The following is a 13,591-nucleotide window of genomic DNA, read 5'->3' as shown; positions in this document are numbered from 1 at the left end:
CCTAGGTCTTTTTCCGTCGACTACTATTTCATCACCAATTTAACTAGTAGTAACCAGATTCCCATTCATCTTCGTTATCTGTCTTCAAAAGATAATAATATGTAGCTGTTAACGCATCGGATGATGTCTGACTGTAGAAAAAAATCAATTACTCATTTTCTTCTTCAATATATCGTTTTGGCTTAAGCCGGGAGTCTTAAATTTACATTCTAAAAATCTTATTAAAATAGTTCCGTAAAAATACAAACTATGGTTAAAAGTTATATTAAAAATAACCTTTTTCCTGTCCCATTTCGAGTAAAGCAGTTAACGTTCATTTAAAAATTTTATCAAATATTAGCAACGTTTTGCTATTTGTCTAAATAATATTTCTTTTTAAAATAGTAGAACTACATATCCCTGTTTATTTGATCATGGCAGCTTCAGTATGTCCTTTTTTGTCTTGTCAGGTTGAGTTTGTACGTTTTTGTCCACTGATTTTGTTGGTCAACGTAATTCTAAGGTCATCCACTTCCATGTTACAATATTGTGTGCTAATGTTTCCCTCGTCGCTTTATTTATTTTTCTACTAATTATAGAGTATTGATTATCGTTGAAGAAAGTTGGACATTGTTCATTGTTATTGTTGTATGGAAAACTCGACATTTAAATTGAAAGGTTAGTGGTCCTGTACACAGGAATAGTAAAAACTTCCGAAACCCAAAATGCCACCGCGGAGACATCGATGCTCTCTCAACCCAAATCTAAGGAATTTATTCAATTTTATCATGTAATGAAGTAAATGTTGCTTTAGATAAAGACACTAAATTCCATTCTTAGTTTAAATGAAAGCACTGTTATGATTGCATTAAAATAAATGAAGAAATTATTTGGAAACTCATTATAGAGTAAATTGAAGATTTAATTTTTTTTTACTTTCATTTACCTATTAGACATTTAAATAATTTTTTAATTTTTGCAAAATATGGACATTTATAAAGTTAATTGTTAGATTCATTTATTTCAGTGTAGTAACACAATATAAAAGTATTAGGTTTACTTGAAAAATTACTCTTAAATATAATGTAATATGTAATAAGCTTAACTTCTTGAATGTTTTGAGAAGCGATTCAGCTTTCCCAAAATTTAAAAATGACGTCTCATAGGCCAAATTAATAAAACACATTGTAAATATAATATTAATAGCTAGTAACGCTTGTAAGTTAATCTATCAGTTGTAAATTATTACTCTTCTTCTTCTTCTTCTTCTTCTGGTGCACTCCATTACTGCAGTTTTGCGATCACTACATCAAAATGTTCTCTTCTCTGCGCCACTCATTAGTAATTGTTGAACGTTTATTCTCGTCCAAGCTGATATTGCGAAGCCATGACATGACTCTTCTGCCTACATCCTCTTCTGCCGTCTATTTTCCCTTCAATTGTTATTCGTAGCAGGTTATATTTGTCATTTCTCATTATGTGGCCTAGGTAGGAGGTCTTTCTTTTTTTTCTCTGTCTGGTATATTTTGTAAGCCTTCCTTTTTTTCCGTTATTAGAACGGTGTCGTCTCCATACCTGATGTTGTTAATGTATTTAACGTTTATTTTTATACATATTTCGGCGCCATCTAGTGCTTGTTTGAATATGCATTCAGAGTACAAGTGAAAGAGGAATGGAGACATGACACAGCCTTGTCGAACACCTCTTTGTATACGGGCGCTTTTAGTAGTGTGGTTGGAATATTTTAAGGTTTCTTCTTGGTTCCAATAACGGTTTTGAATTATGCGGAGATCTTTTGCGTCTAGCTTCATTTAACAATTTTTGGAGAGGGTAACTTTATTACCAAACTTTCCACATTTAAGAGAGGCGTAGTTGAACACCTGATTGCTTAAAAATATTTATTAAGGACCAATGAAGCAATAAAACACTTCAGATGTATTTTTCCTTCGATTTATTTATAGTGAACTTAAGGGCTGATTCAACATTGACAATTATCGCAATTCTGATAGTAATAAAAAGAGTTATACAAATATTAGCTTTACAGTGCTAGAAGGCAGTAACAGAGATACATAGAATTGAGAGAAACAAACAGGTATACGGTTTAACACAAAACACCGGGTTTAAAAGCGCATTTATCACTTACGCACCAAGCACTTTTCGGGATCGACAACACACCCCAGCCCGTCTTTACTTGCCGAGTGGCAAATTAGCACTGACTGTCCTAAGTTATATGACGCGGAGTGAAGAGAGATTATGAAGGAGACACGAGAGCTGACGAGTTGCGGGTACAAGTTGGTAAAATAACTAAATACCAAAATTGGTTACAATATTATAAATAGGTTGTTTTTACAACAATTTTCATATAACAATTTTTCATGTTGGACTCTTATCAACAGTCTACTGGTAGTCGATGAAAGAGACATACTTTTTCTGACGATCGAGGCATTTTTTAATGAGTGTTTGAATCGCAAATAGCACCTCTCTTCTTTTGAAGACCTTTCCAAATCCGAACTGAGAGTCACTTGTGTCTATTGACACAAAATTTATTGCAAATTATTTTATTGCAAAAATAAAAAAATAGTTATTCTACTATTATACAAAAATAATACATCATGGATTATTTTTTTACAACAGTGACCAATAGCTAATCTTATTGTCGTTAAATGCTGGAAATTGTCGTTGATAACCAGGTAAAATTGACATTCATGACAAAGCCCGGTCTTTAACGTCAATGTCCAACTAACATTATGGTCCGTAACATATATACCAATGAGAAATTAATTGACATATTCGAATAATTATTTAAGTAAACATAGAGTGAAAAGGAGAATTCTTGAATCAATATTTTAGAGTAACTTTCAAAAAACTGCAATTTGTCATCGTGATCGCTAACCATATTAAAACGGTTACTCTGTAAGACCGTCCAAATAAGATGCGTATCTTCACTTACTAGTAAACCTAGCCACATTCACAATTTGCACTGCATTATCACCAGTCGACCACACGCATTCTCTCTTGACATATTTGAAAACAGTGCATATGAGATATAGAAATTAGATACAATAATTGGGGTCAAGCATTATTTACGGTTTCTTGATTCGAGTATTCATTCAGTTAAGTAAACTCTTATATTTATGAATATACGATAACGATAAATGATCATACTTCCTGGATTTCCATACAGAGTATTCATTACAGTAAAAGTATAATTTTGAAGACATTATTTGAAGAGTGTAAATTTAACAAGGATCTAATAACCAGTCTATGTTTCTAGCGGAAATGTGTACTTACACTATCTAAAACGAAGAAAAGTCGTTGAATACATGCAATAAATCTTAAATCAGAATCATAATGTTATCCTAGTAAAAAGAAAAATATAGAAATTGTAGCATAACTAGGTAAGGCAAAAATAAAGGGCGCCACCTTCTGGACATAATCGGTTATATCTTACAAACAAATCTCCATTCCAAATGCATACCTGTTTACATCTTTGTTTAAGGTTTCTTATTAATTTCCCGTAATGATCTGGCAAAACCAATAAAAATATTTATTGAGAATTTAATTATTAATTTTTATTATTATTAAGAATTTACGCTTCTCAGAATCTACATACAAGTCTACATATTGTGCATAAAAAACAAAGGTTATTTAGAAACAGTAAAAAAAGTTAACCTTCTACACCTCATAATACAGGGCAAGATCGCCGGACGGAGAGGCCTAGGTCGACGAAGAACATCCTGGCTCCGAAATCTCCGAGAATGGTATCAAGAGACCACCGCTAATTTATTTAGAGCCGTCGTAAACAAAGTTATTATTTATTGCCAATATGATCGCCAACGTTCGATAATCGGACAGGGTACTGAAAGAAGAAGAAGAAAAAAAGTTAGGGACATACCTACATATACAAAAAAAACGAAGCACTGCACTAACTACATATAAAAATTAAAATAAAACAAGATATATTTCCTTCATTCACCACCAGAAAATATTCAGCATTGTAGTTCAATCTGTTTTGACAGGTTATAAATAAAGTTAAAAAACTTACAAAGAATTCTGCTCTTAACACCATTGAAGATGAATCTATTCGGCATTACTTTAACCACTTAATTCCATTTCTTTTTAGCTGCTAAATTGCATTTCTTGCAAATGAGACTATTTAACTGTGTACTGAACTTCTTGTATTTATCAGAACTCTGATACTATTGTTCCCATCTTTTACCAGCAAAATACTAAATGCTGCTACGTACAAACCTTTCTCCTCTCGGTTCGGACTTAAATGGCGCTATCCCCAAAATTACATCTCTCTTCCTTGGACTCTTTACCTGAAGTGACGCGATGTAAAAAATTTAAACTCTACGAGAATGTGTGGAAATTCCCTAAGTAGATTTTTATTTATTCCTTTATTACTATTGTTCCCATCTTTTACCAGCAAAATACTAAATGCTGCTACGTACAAACCTTTCTCCTCTCGGTTCGGACTTAAATGGCGCTATCCCCAAAACTACATCTCTCTTCCTTGGACTCTTTACCTGAAGTGACGGGATGTAAAAAATTTAAACTCTACGAGAATGTGTGGAAATTCCCTAAGTAGATTTTTATTTATTCCTTTATTACTATTGTTCCCATCTTTTACCAGCAAAATACTAAATGCTGCTACGTACAAACCTTTCTCCTCTCGGTTCGGACTTAAATGGCGCTATCCCCAAAACTACATCTCTCTTCCTTGGACTCTTTACCTGAAGTGACGGGATGTAAAAAATTTAAACTCTACGAGAATGTGTGGAAATTCCCTAAGTAGATTTTTATTTATTCCTTTATTACTATTGTTCTCATCTTTTACCAGCAAAATACTAAATGCTGCTACGTACAAACCTTTCTCCTCTCGGTTCGGACTTAAATGGCGCTATCCCCAAAACTACATCTCTCTTCCTTGGACTCTTTACCTGAAGTGACGGGATGTAAAAAATTTAAACTCTACGAGAATGTGTGGAAATTCCCTAAGTAGATTTTTATTTATTCTCTGCGTATATAGAGAAAAAAATTGGGGAGCAAGACGGTAAATAATTTCCCTTGAAAGCAGCTCTCTTACAACAATAATTATAAACAGACTATTGAAGTTGTTTAGTCTAATATTTTTAAAACGCAAAAAGATATAAATTATTTTCGATTTTTATGATTTACAGTTCTGCTAACGAATTCAACTCTTACTTTACCGAAGTTTCAGTTCCATATAATAACTGGGTGCATTGCGTACAATGAATTTACATTAAGAAACTGATAAAGAGATGATGCCTACTAAGTAAATTAAATAACTGGAAGATATCCACTAAAAGTGATGCAAAAGTTCTACGGACAACCAGGCAAGATGGAGGGCCCGAGGTGGCATCCCCACCACACTACTAATCGACCTTCAGATTGGCAATCTGTACTCAGATTACCAATTATGTTATTATTTTAGAAAAACTCAGAAACATCAAAACAAAAAGCGAAAGAGGTTACTACAGTACATGATATTAAAGAATAGGATTCTTTTACTCGCCAAGGGCATCAGAAATAAAACATTGTAAATAAAAATGTTTTACTGTTTATGAAAAATTTTATTGTGAAGACAAAATTCTTTTGAACTACCTACCTACGTACATCCTAATAGAAAATATGTAAATATTGGATTTTAATATTTTGTCGCCAGACTGCTCTTCGTGTCGTAATAAGAATATTTTAACATTCCTGTTTTTTTCTGCACATGCATTCTAGGGATGCAATAACCTTTTTGGAAGGTAAACATCATTTTTAATATCACATCTTCGTCGACGTTACCGTCATATTAGTCACAACCATGTAATACTCGACAGAATGCTGAACTTTGATCGACAGAGCGTAGTTCCGACTTCGCCTAACGCTTTAATAGAATCAAACAGCTCAGTCTGGAATTTTTTATACACTGAACGAATGAGTATGTACGAGAGGCTATGCGCGTAATAACTATAACTATAAATCATGAATATAGCCAAGAACAATGCGATAATAAACGACATTTCGAGAAAATGAAATACTATTAAATAAAGCTGCATATTGGTTCGTGTTTTCGAATAAAACACAAGTTTGCAATTAGTTTTAAATCAAACCAACTTATAATGAAAGAAATTGTTTTTGAAGCGAAGCTTTTATACTGGCGTTGTATTACTTTTTCTATAGTAAAATGCTAGAGCGTCACAGAACTAGCGCCACTAGAAGTTGTCACGGGTAGCGTCACGAAATAGCGGTTCTTTACATCGATTCACTACTCTCGATCAATTCGTTCCTAGTAATCATATATTTAAAAAACTTATACAGAAGTAAAACACTTCACATTTTTTTATATTTAGGTATAAAACATATAACTAAAACTTTTAAAAAGTGTCGTCAAAATTTATACAGTCGCATAACGTGACGTTTTCGATTTAGATCAGATCATCTTCAGTGCCTTCTTTTCTGATCTGATCTAGATTAGTTATAATTATATGTTTCATACCTAAATACAAATGTGAAGTGTTTTACTTCTGTATAAGTTTTTTAAACGATGGTATACAGCCAACTACTGGGATTTTCCCATTAATTTTTATTTTTAAATCGTATATTTATTTTAAGCAGGTTTAAATGACACACTGAATATATGCCAATGTCAAAAGAATATATGTCAATAAAAGATTCGAGTAGTAACTAAAGATTGTCAAAATTTAAATGTCAAAATTGTCACCCAATTTATAACAATATTCAATCATCTATTTAAATCTTTGTGACAATTCTCGTTATAAAATAATTTCATATAAATACAATTATTATTTTATTTAGTTTATATAATAATTAAATTTATTCTCAAATAATATTCATTTATATTTTATTATCAATTTAATATTTTGTCTGAACTTGACAGGTCTGTCAGAAATAAACAATATATGCTTTGTTAATACGTTAGCAGATGGCGTTAGGAGCAAAAATAATAATTTATTGAATTATTAATTTAATTAATTTAGTTTGTTTAAAATATTAATAATATAAATAATAATAAAATTACATACTTTATTCAATTTTAAAATTAATCATCATCATCAACTATGTGGTCTATATTTGTCCACTGCTGAACGTAGGCCTCCCGTTAAATTTTCCTCTTATTTCTATCTTGAGCTTCTTGCATCAAATTTGTGGTGATTCGCCTTATAGCATCCGTTCATCTACTCGGTGGTCATCCTCTGTTTCGATGTGCCTCTTGTCTTAGTCGCCATTCCAGAATCTTTATTGTCCATCTATCATCCACGAATCTGACATATCCGGCCCAAGACCATTTAGCCATGGCTAATTTTTTCAACGGTATTCGTGACTGCTGTTATTTTTCTTATTTCTAGCTGGAATATTAGACTTAAAAATGTTGTTCAATCTACCTATCTCGGCCTAAGCGAATCTCATGCCCTAGATATTTGTAAGCTATTACTTGGTCGAAGGCTTTCAATCTGAATTTTCTCGCTGACTACAAGGTTGGTCATAAATTTTGTCTTTCAGGTGTTAATTTTAAGACCAATTGTTTTTAATGCTTCATAGAACTCTACTATAAGCGTTTTTATATCTTGTAACGTTTTTAATAACTTTAATAATCTTGGTAACGTTTACGTAAGTCTATTTCTACATTTTAATATTTAGTATGATTGCAAAACTTAAATCAAAACAAAAAATTATTTTTTTAAAAAGATTGAACTGTTCGTAAATCCATTAAATATTCAAAACATGGAACATCGACATTGAAGTTTATTAGAAAACTTTCGTTTTCATTTCCGTACCATCCTAAAACCCAATAAATCAAGTATAATTTCATAACAAAACAGGCTTAGAAACCAACCAAAAACAATTAATCATTTTGGTTTTTCATTCGTTGATAATTCCCTGGATAAAATACCCAATAACCATCAGCTTAAAATTGTTTGCACAATTCCTTTTCTCAATTAATAATAATTTTTAATTACGAGCACACAAGGGAATTTTACGAGTTGTGTGCTGTTTTTTCATTTATAATATATCCAAATTATACTTAGATTTAATGAGAACTTTTGTAGTTCGTTTAAATAAAGGTGCGTAGTTGTTTCTGTGGAATAAATTTGTCTTATGAACATCTTTGTAGTAATTTTGAACTTGATCCCTTATGAAAAATATTTTTATTTGTTTACTCATATTTCTTAAATTTCTTTTTACAAACTATTTCAGGAAGTTTTGAAATTCTCGAATAGTTTTGTTGGTAGTGCTTTTATTAATTAGTTTTATACTGTGCTCCTTATTCCTTAAGCCCTTGTCAGGGCGTTTCATGCTATACGCAAAGTGCAAATACATATCCGCAGGATCTTAGCTGAAGATCTCCAAGTAGCGCCACATAGCTTGCGGAGGATAATTTCTGGTTCCAATTTTAGCAGCAAGATTTCTTAGAGGATCTGTGAATTTCAACGTTCTGTCTAATGGATACCCAGATATTTCGGAAATCTGTTGTGAATAAGGCGTTGGTTTTCGAAGGCCATATTGAGTTCTTTTCCTACGATATAGTTTTCATTTTCGAAAGTAGCTTCCAGGAGTTTCCGATATCACCTGTTAGGCTTAGTCCATTTCTTTAAAGTTTTGGTATTTAATGAATTGCTTATCCGAATGTTGGGTATATCCACAATATACAGACTAAACAAAATCCAAAATCGGTGCAAAGAATAAACTCTAAGAAAGTCCATTACTAAATTTCTTTTCTCCACTTTGGATTTCCCGTAATCGCTTGTAACGTTATGTTCGAGAGCATATTGTCTATAAGAGAGACAATATGACTAACCATTGAACTTCCTGCAGAAGCTTGTAGATAACACCCTGTCTCAAACCAGTGTAAACTGCCAATCAGTGTATGAAGTAGACAATTTTTTTTATTTTCTTTGAAACACACATTCAATGTATGTTGTACATGCTAGGATTTCATCTGTCATCTTGTCTGTTGCCTTTCAAGAAACCCAAAGTAGGAATAAAGTGCAACCATCTCATATTGTATTCTTTGGAGCATCCAGTTTAGGCATTTTTCAAATTCTATTGTAAGTGCGGCCCAGTTGACTTTTTGCAGGTTCCATCTTGGACGGGGCACTTTGAAGCGATGTTGGCTATTAATAGAGTTTTTTCCGCTATTTTTTTTTTTCGTTGATAGGAACGTAGATCATTTAAGGGAGTTTATTAAATGCTATACGCCTGACGCGAATCTATTTTGATCTCAAAATTCGTCTAAATATAAATTTACAAAATGTGTATTAACATTCTTGAGCCCTTATTTTCTGTGAAGGATTAAATACCAAACTTAGCTAAGAAATTAATTTAAACGAAGCAGTTTTATATATTTATAAAGCTTGTTATTCCAAAGATTAACGAAACTGAAATCGCAAGAGGCTAAACGGAACAAAATAATCCAGTTTCGAAACATTCGTCCAATAAAAAACGACGACTATCCCCTAGACAACAATTAAACATACAAAATGCACCCTAATTACTACGTTAACAGCACAGCGCTACCACTTTCAAAAAAAGGGCAAAAATAAAAGCGACTCGCTAATTCCCCAGCCGACTTACTTAATTTCATTTTAAACAATCGCTTGCGATGGCAAAGCAGTTAGCATTATCTAGTCGGCCGTTATAATTAATATCCAGTAATCCGGGCGAAGTAAATTTTCGCGACGGAAAAAACAACAAAAATAAAGTTTGGAGCCGTGGCATTCAGTTCCTGAAACGCGGGACACATTCAAATGGCATCAAATACTACAAGTTACTGAATTAAATTTAGAGGTGGGACTAGATCCAATAAAGCTGGTATTAGACACCCGGCAATCATGATCTCTTTGAGATTTAATTAACCACATTAAATTTGGATCACGAAAACACCTTTTTTTCGTCTTTATAAAGGGGGGGTCTGGAATCTTTAAAAGACATCTCAGTCCAGGACGCCGCCTGACTGTTCTTAGTGTACGGTTCGTTCTTCGTACTCCTGACGATAGTTCCCGAGGTACTTTAAAATGACCTCTCGTCACCGAGTCTACGCCGAACGCCTACCTGCTAAACTAGACCTTTTTCTGTCATCCAGCGATCCGGAAGCGAAATGGCTGCTGTAAGGCCGGCATCACTCCCGCCCGAAGCACTACCTTCATATGTCCTTCATTCATCCACAGACTGTCAGCAAGGAGGCTCCCTGTCTCGTTCCAGGTAGCTCGTGGAAGACCCTCATCGCTCCTAGTACGGCATCACTCCCAGAAGGGTATTTCCTGTTATAATCTGTTTATGTCTCCGGTTTTCATACATAATGTAGCTGAGCCTATTTTTAAAAAAATTTTAATGTGATTGTCCTTGTGTATTGTAGTGTGATGTTTAATTTTATGTTTATAACATTTTATTCTTGTTGGATAGGCCGCAATTGACGAAATGCCCCTGAAGATGCTCTAGGGAGCGAAAGTACTTGGGCAAGATTAAATTAATAAAACTGTGCTCGATATCTGCCTTTTATTTTTTTAACTGTGCTCAAAGTTCATTTATTCGAGCATTCAACCTTATATCAATTTACAATCTCTTTATGTTTGGCATCTTTGTCCACTGTGCCACATCCTCCGTGTTGTTCCATTCTTCTTGCCATCTTTCAATTGCACAACACCGTCCAAGGCCCTCCTCCTTTCGGATTCGGTTCCCCTGTACTACCTCTATTGTTTTCCTCACTTCTTTACTTCTTGCGGTACCCATAAAATTTTTACGTTATTGTACGACACTCTGTAGACTCATTTTCAAAAACCTTGTAGATTGTATCTATTTGTTGAAATGTCTTAAAGTATCATTGAACTTTCATTTTTATTTTTTCATTGACTTCTTTTAAATGTAAGTACAAGTGACGCTAAGTAAATGGTTGTCAGATCCACACTCTGCTCCTCGATGGATTCTGACGTTATTAACCTTTATTTTTTCCATCTTTTAACATGGAGTTTTCCTTGCATATACAGTAATCGATTATTGATTTTTTAAATTTCTTGTTGTTTGGGTTCGCGTGAATTTATGAATATCCTTGCGCTGATAGTATCCATTCATTATCTTTTTTGTTTATTATCTTTTTTCTCCAAATGAAACTTTGCTATGTACTTTTCTTCCAGTTCTAGCATTTAAGTAACCTAATAGGATTACTTCCTTCCTAGTTCCAATACTCTCTACCAAGTCGGCCCATTCGTCGTAAAATTTATCCTTTACCTCGTCCTTTAATTTATTTGTTCCCAGTTCTTAATATTTCGTGAGAGCCTTTTTTTAATTAGTATAATTACACCTACTCCTTCTCTTCTATCTTTTCCTACTTCACTATAGAAATGAACAAGTTTCTTCTTTGTTTCTGTAAAGACTATTACATCTAATTTAAATCTCTTAATTTCTTTCAACTCCTTATCTAGCTGACTTCGAACAACTTATGCGTTCCATGTTCCAAAACTCATTAACCTTTCTCATAAGCTGGGTCGTTTTCCGTTAGGACTTTTCGTTGTTTTCTTTTTAGGATTTTTTGTAATAATTTTTTTCCCGTTTGATGGGGAGCAGGTCCGTCTGCGTCTACTATTTGCTGACTTGTTAGCTGTTCTTTGTTTTGAGACGTTTCTTGGTATTTGTGATACCCACCTAATACAGTGAGTACTCCAAGATCTAGAGTTTCACCCTCCTTCTTTCTTAACCGGCTATGGCGAAGTTACTTCAAGTTAGTATGAAGATTATAAAAACAATTGCATTTCGTGGACTGTATCAAACGTGCAGATAATTGTGGAAACACTTCCAGAAGCGGCAGATAACAGTACGATTATTGGGACAACTATTTTGTTATGAACCGTTGCAATAATTCATTCGGATTGTGGCGAAAACACGCCCAAATGCCTTTCCCTATTCTTCATTTAAAATTGTGTATACACTTTTATTTGAATAAACAACTCCATAATATTTTAAGCAATATAAATTAATTAGTATTACTCTATCAAAAAAGAGTGTCTACATAGATAATAGTATTATATTTTTAATATACGAAGTTCTTAATTATTTTCGCAAACATGCATTAAAAGAAAAAAGAAAGCGATATATAAAGTAGGATATGCTAATACAGACAGTTCCAGAATCAGTGATTCACACCCATCTCGGAACAGTAAAGGGCCGGAATGGAAATGCGAGCCTACGGGGCCAGTCGTCACAGTTAAGACCCCTGTGGGATCCGTTGAACAGATTGCTATTTAGTCCTCGAGCCGGTTGCTGGAGTAAAAGTGAGAATTTTCAAGTAGATATTGTCTTACTAACCGTTAATTGTACTCCGAGATAGCCGCTGTAATTAGACTTATTGCGTACTTTCGCCATTTCTGGCCTTATCAGGACTTCTAACGTTTCACGGAAAAGTTTCAAGTTATTCAAGGCTCCATTGGTGGGCTGTTTCTTTCTTCGGAGAAGATTTAACTTTAAAGGAGAATTGTGCAGTTATAAAATTACCATTTTATTTATGACAATAATTTCAGTAAATTAGCTTGAGAAAACAGGACCTAACACAGATTGTTAAAGAAGCTACGTCAAAGAAGTTCCTTATAAAAAGAAGTCGTATCTAGCATATACTTTAATATTTAGATGGTTGATTTTTTAGGTTTATTTGTTTTCTTTATACATTTTTTTACGGTGTCAGTTGTATAGTTTTTATACGAATCTATATAGGTCTAGAGGTCTTTTTAAATATAATAATGTTTATTCCATTAATTATCACAATTTTCATACATACCATCAATATGCATGTTATGTTATGTTGTTGTTTTTTTATTTCCTCCCAAAATAGTCTTGCTAATTCTTTTAATTAACCAAGCTATTTTATTTATTTTATTCCTTTTTTTATTTCTTCTATTGATTTTACCATTGCCTACTTTGTATTCTAGATTTTGGTGTTTTCTATTCAGATTCATAGTTTTAATTAGTCTTTATTATTTTATCGTAATCATTTGTTCCATACCAATTAATTTTCTTTCGTTTGTTCCTAACCTATTTTATTGACGTTTTACGTGAAAAATGTCGCATCTAAAATAAGTTTTTTTCTCCAACCTTTTAAAAATAATGTTTATTTCATTATGTTCGCTGTTTCATAATCACAGCCTGTAGCTCCCACTGCTGAAATAGGCTTCCCTCAGTTATTTCCAGTACTCCCGATCTTGTTTAGTTTGTTGTAACTTTTTTATGTCATACGTACATTATGTCGGAGATCTTCTCTTACCTCTGTATGCTTCTAGGACTGCAATTCTAGCCTTTGACGCCATGCCACTCCATTATACGTTTAGCTTACCTTGCATCATTTATTCTAGCCATGTGCCCGGCCTAGTTTATCTTCATATATGCTAACCTTTGTGCTTTTTCTACAGATTCTTTAGTAAGTGTTCCTGCTATAACTATCGGATCTTATTTGATAGTCTGTTGGTAATTATTTTGGTCAGCAGTTTGTACTGATGTGGCAACAGATCTATTGGTCTATAATTTCCATTTTTTGTTTTTCTTCTTTCTTGTGTAGTAAAACTAACTGTGCATTTTAAAAAGAGTTTGGAATAGC

At 33.2% G+C, this 13,591-nt stretch overlaps 1 protein-coding gene across 1 annotated transcript in view; it reads left to right on the top strand.

Moving 5' to 3' along the window:
- Window positions 1-13,591, top strand: part of LOC140441678 (uncharacterized) — a 349,982-nt gene that overhangs the window by 216,961 nt on the left and 119,430 nt on the right. The gene's annotated exons all lie outside the window — the stretch shown is intronic.

Source organism: Diabrotica undecimpunctata, chromosome 5, assembly GCF_040954645.1.
Source record: "Diabrotica undecimpunctata isolate CICGRU chromosome 5, icDiaUnde3, whole genome shotgun sequence".
Taxonomy (NCBI): Eukaryota; Metazoa; Arthropoda; class Insecta; order Coleoptera; family Chrysomelidae; genus Diabrotica; species Diabrotica undecimpunctata.
The sequence above is the reverse complement of the archived record's forward strand: the minus strand, read 5'-3'. Positions and strand labels throughout refer to the sequence as shown.